At 33.7% G+C, this 5982-nt stretch overlaps 1 pseudogene; it reads right to left on the bottom strand.

Moving 5' to 3' along the window:
• Positions 1-5560: 5560 nt before the first annotated feature.
• LOC119865441 lies at positions 5561-5683 on the bottom strand (annotated as a pseudogene).
• Between the last annotated feature and the right edge of the window lie 299 nt (positions 5684-5982).

The following is a 5982-nucleotide window of genomic DNA, read 5'->3' as shown; positions in this document are numbered from 1 at the left end:
TGTAACTCAGATAAGTAGATAATTAAGCCCATCTTTCAGCCCATCTGTCTATATTTAGTAAGCTACCATGTGAGGATATGAAAATAAGACAGGGCCCGTGCCTTGAGCCAAGAATGGTTTTCACATTTTTAAAAAGTTCAAAAAAAAAAAAAAAAACACAAAAACAAAGAATCTGTGACACTCTTTTTTTTTTTTTTAATTTTTATTTATCTATGATAGTCACAGAGAGAGAGAGAGAGAGAGAGAGGCAGAGACACAGGCAGAGGGAGAAGCAGGCTCCATGCACCAGGGGCCCAACGTGGGATTTGATCCCGGGTCTCCAGGATCGCTCCCTGGGCCAAAGGCAGGCGCTAAACCGCTGCACCACCCAGGGATCACTATGACACTCTTTGTAGCCTGCAAAATCTAAAACATTTATTGTCAAGTCCTGTACGGAGTTCACTAACCACTTAACCTCTCACATTTTCACCGGAGTATGAAATTTTCATTTTTAAAATTAATTTATATTTTTATCCACTACTTTATATTTATTACTGTTTTTATATTGATATGATTAATCTTTAACATTTTGAGATATTTCATCTAATCATTTCTAATTTTTCTGTGGTTCTTATAATCTTCATTAGCTTTGACTTCTTGCTATACAAATCTAGTCAGCTCTTACTCAATTTATACAGTTATTTGGGCAGGGAAAAAAATTGAGTAAAAACTATATTAAAATCATGAAATTGATTTCCTTTATTTGATTCAGGCATTTTTTTAGACTTTGTGCTGACAACTGCTTTCAGTAAATAATTTTATATTTTTTAGAAAACTATTGGAATGGATTGGATTGTCATGCCATTTGACTGAAATATATCAATTCAGTCAAAATTATCAATGTTCATATACATATATGTAACAGATGTAGATAGTTATATAGATATCTTCCTTCCTCTAACAATAATGTAGCATGTAAAAATGTTGTATTGTCTTCGAGTACTATTACATTTCAACACCATCACCTTAAATTTGGTGCATTTATACATTTATTTCACTATACGTTTTTGAAAAGACTTGAGTCACAGCCATACAATCTAAATGTTTTTTTCAGGATATTAAAGAAAAATATTATTTTAAAAATCAAGTGAATTTTAAATAGTTCTTTAAAACCACACTTCTTTCTGAATTTCCTGAATTTGAAGGGTCATAGTAGCTTATGCTTTTTTAGTATAAAAGAAGTTGGGATCTAGAAGTGTTTTGGTGTATCAATTTTGTATGCATAATAATTCAAACACTCTTAAAACTGGTCTAACTTAACCTGTATGCTTTTTTTTTGCTGCTTGTTACTACTTGAATTATTCTTATCCCTACCATTTATTTATTGATAATATTCTTTCGTGGTCTGTATTATGCCAAATAGAACCAGGAATAGCATAATTGATTCAAGTTAAAACCTTTCAAATGATTTCCATGAAGAACTTTCTTCCTAAACCCAAAGAGGATTTAATATCATATTCAAATTCTCTCAGTTCCACAAACATGCCAAACTCTTCTTTCTGCAAGGGCATTTGTCATCCCGCTCTCAGAGCAGTCTTTCACCCAACAATTTGTTCTACTAATTTTCTCATTTTGCACCAGAAGTATAGGATCAAGCCAAGGCATCCATGATTACTAAGATTGTATTCACCCTAATTCATATCTATAGATTTTGGAGTTCTGGAGTGGGAACCTTCTGTATTCTTCCTTACTTTGTGGCACAAACATCTAGATTCGTTGTATGTGGAGATTTGTTTCAGGTTGTCTGCTGTTGGCTTCTCAATCTTGTTTTCTAAAATATTAAGTATTCTCCCAGAAGGTAAGGTTAATATGTTCAGTGGGAACACACTCAAGGTTAATATGTTCAGTGGGAACACACTGAAAAAAGAAAGCTGCTGTCTTACATGGTTGCTGCTAAGAAAAGCTCCTCAAATCAGTCGTAAACTTATAATTCCAGTCCTTGAAGTAGCATCCTTTTGTGATCCTACTAAGATTGCAGAAATAGTGCAGTGGTGATTCCTTTATAAATAGTACTGACATAAGAATTTTGTATGGACTATTTCAATTAAATACATTGTAAGACTTGGTATTCATGCCTAGAGTCTGAATGTGAATTATAAATATAGCCATAATGAAATACTATTTACAAATCTTCCTTTATAACTTTATAGCTAAAAAATAAACTATGGATTTAGGTTTGTAATCAGTTCTTTGGGGCAGGCTATAGCTCATTAATAACAATGAAAGACAAAGCTTTGACTTTGAATATATGTTAATGTATGATACTGAGTACATGTTAATCTCTCTTTTCCTCTTTGTGCTTGTAAATGTATACTTAATGTCTTGTAAGTTATAATTTTTAAATTAATCTTTTGCATGTTTTTTTTACATTAGCCTCTCACTATTTAAAATGCCAGTACACTTATCTAGAATTATATAACAATTTCAGTAGTGGGGTAAACAAAGCCATTGAAAATTCCTGGTGGTCTGCATATTACTTTTCTTTTTTTTTTTGCATATTACTTTTTTACATTGAATTTTGCATATCTAATATCTCTTAAGCTATTACACCAAATCCTAGTAATTAAAGATGAACAGGATAATAGTTGTTTGCTCAGTTTTGCTCCCATACAGAGTGATTCCCTCTACTGTATTTTCTACTGGTTCATCTTATTATATTTACATGATTTAAAGGAGGAGGTGCTACTATTCCCAGAAGAGAATGTTCCCTGATGAAGAGTGTCAAAGAGAAAGAGCATATAGAATTTGAGATGAACTTTTGGGTTCCAGTTTCAGCTCAACTGCTTATTAGTAGAATAGTCATTTAATTATCTGTGAAAACTAGGAACTTTACAAGTTTACAGAAGGGGCCAAATGAAATGCTATATAAGAAGATATTTGGTAAAGGTGCCTGAGTGGCTTAGGCAATTAAGCATCTGCCTTCAGCTCATGGGATTGGGCTCCAGGGAGCTGTGATAGAGCTCCATGTTGGACTCCCTGCTCGACAGGGAGCCTGCTTCTCCCTCTCCCTCTGCTTGTGCTTTCTCTGTGTCAGATAAGTGAAATAAATAAATAAATAAATAAATAAATAAATAAATAAATAAATAAAATCTTAAAAAAAGGTTTTTGGTAAAGTGCTAGCTGTATGTTAATATCAATTATTTAGCCTATTTTAACCTATTTTTTTCCTATATTCCATTAAATGAAACTTTATAGCATGCTTTCTGAACAAGAGTGATATTGCTCCTGAGTAAAAATAAGTTCTTAAAGGAGGCAAAAAAAAAAAAGTTTTACTCTCTATGTACAGCACATACATAAATACATCACATAAATATATATATGGTATATTTGTGATATTAAAATTTTATGAGGAGGGTAATAATGGAAGAAATGTCTAAGAAGGCTTGTGGGGGGTGGTGGTGATAGTACAAAAAAAGTTGAGAAACTACTCCGTAGTGTTGTAAAACAGACATAAATCTCAGTCTACAGATTTAATGTGAAATAAATGTAATTTCTTATTGTTTATTCTCTGTAAGCAAACTTTTTTCAAAAGATTTTCTTTATTTATTCATGAGAGACACACAGAGAAAAGAGGCAGAGACATAGGTAGAGGAAGAAGTACTGATGTGGGACTTGACCCTGGGATCACACCCTGAGCCAAAGGCAGACCATTGAGCCACCCAGGCATCCCAAACTTTTTTTTTTTTTTTTTAATTTCATGGTCCCCTATTTGCCAGGAGGAATAGATGTTACCTGAGAAATTCAGAGTTTCAGTGCTCTTACTTCCCTGATTCCCAGAATCCTATCAGTGTGCTAGGGAGCTTATGTAATAGTAAGATTTGGGAGCATTCACTCTTTGAATTTCCAGAGTCTTGGAGTTGGTCCTCTCTCAGCTATTTATCCACCTCTCTGGAGGGCACAGAGCAAGACTGGCTGCTTTCTTGCTACTCTAGAGCTATAGGAAACTTGACAGAGCTCTCAGAGGCCTTCTGCCTAGATTCTCCCTCTGGGTAGTTTTGCTCTCTGTTCACTTTTTTGAACACGAGAAATCTAGAGATTTTGTCCATGTTTTTGGGCTTTATCCAAATAGAGTAGCCAAAGATTCCTATGTTTTCAGATTCCTCAAAATTTTACTGATCTCTTTATCTTAACCACTGCCCCACCCCATGGTTCAGCCTAGGGATAGAGGGTGGAGTGGAGTATGCAGAGTATAATTCCATTTTGGGAAAACATTCTCAAAGCTATTATCCCTTCCAGGTGTTTTAGGAATGTATTTTTTTTTTAAGATTTTATTTATTTATTCATGAGAGACACACAGAGAGAAAGAGGCAGAGACACAGGCAGAGGGAGAAGCAGGCCCCATGCAGGGAGCCCAACATGGAACTCCATCCCGGGACTCCAGGATCACGCCCTGGGCCGAAGGCAGGCGCTAAACCGCTGAGCCACCCAGGGATCCCCTAGGAATGTATTTTTAAGCTTAAAGGACAAAATTTATCTCGTTGTATTAAGTCTTTTATTGTAATAACCCTATCCTACAAAATGGTTGCTTCATGATACAATTTAATGGGGAAGGGCCCCTATGTAAAATGAAAATATATGGGTATGTGGGTGATGAATATATGCAGGGGGCACATTAGATTTTTCTAAACAGTTATTTCAGGGTATTTTCCTCACTTTGTTAATTCATCATGTAGCAAATCATTTGTTTTAAAATAACTTAATTGAGATATAATTTACATAAATAAAATATACCCTTTGTAAGGGTGTGATTGAATAATTTTTTTTAACTTATATGGTTGTGCAACCATAGCCACCACTCAATTTTAGAACTTTTCCATCACTCTCCATAAATTCTCAAAAGACTATTTCAGATCAGGCCTAGTGGGATCAGTACTTCATTCCATTTTACTGCTGAATAGTATCCCAGTGAAATAGTAGTTTGTGGATATACCACAGTTTGTTTATCCATTGACCAGTTGATAGACATTTTAATTATTTCCAGCTTTTGGCTATGGTCAATACGACTCCTATGAACAGTCACATAGAAGTCTTTGGATGTAAATTTTCCTTTCTCTTGGGTAGATTTCTAGGAAAGGATTTGCTGGTTCATGTGTTAAGTTTATGGTTAACATTTTTCAGGAACTGCCAAACTTTTCCAAAGAGGCAGTACTCTTACATTCCCACCAGCATGTATGAGGGTTCCAGTTTGTTTACATCCTTGTCAACACTTGGTATTATAGGTCTTTAAATTACAGTTATTTTGGTGTGTGTGGTGTTTGTCATTGTGGTTTTAACTTGTATTTTTCTAACAACTAATTAAATGAATATTTTTCATGTGCTTATTAGCTGTTAACATATTTTCCTGGCAAACTACTCAAGTCTTCTGCTCATTTTTAAACTGGGTTGTTTTTTTTTTTAATATTGAGTTGTATGATTTATATATATGTATATATATATTTTTTTAAATTTTTCTTGGTATAAGTCTTTTATCAGATATGTAGATTTCAAATAGTTTCTTCCAGTCTGTGACTTTTCAATTTTTTAATAGTATCTTTAGATAAACAAAAGTTTTTAGTTCTAATGAAGTCCAGTTTGTCAGAGCTTTTTATTAAACTGATAAGAACAGATACTACACTTGATCTTAGCCAAAAGGCCGAGAAGCAATTGTCAGAGCTTTTTAAAATGGCTTGTGTGTCTGCTGTCATGTCTAAGAATGCTTTGTCTAACCCAAGATTATGAAGATTTTTCTCTCATATTTTCTTCTATAGATTTTATAGTTTTAGCTCTTATATTTCAGTTTCTGATATATTTTGATTTAATTTTATGTATAGTTATAATATGGGGTCTAAATTTTAATTTTTTATCTTATTATTTGCAAATGTATTTCCAATTGTCCCAAATGTCCTAGTACCATTTTTTTGTTTGTTTTAGACTGTGCTTTCTCCACTGAACTGACTTTGTGGC

Source organism: Canis lupus, chromosome 13 (assembly GCF_011100685.1).
Source record: "Canis lupus familiaris isolate Mischka breed German Shepherd chromosome 13, alternate assembly UU_Cfam_GSD_1.0, whole genome shotgun sequence".
NCBI classification, from domain to species: domain Eukaryota; kingdom Metazoa; phylum Chordata; class Mammalia; order Carnivora; family Canidae; genus Canis; species Canis lupus.
The sequence above is the reverse complement of the archived record's forward strand: the minus strand, read 5'-3'. Positions and strand labels throughout refer to the sequence as shown.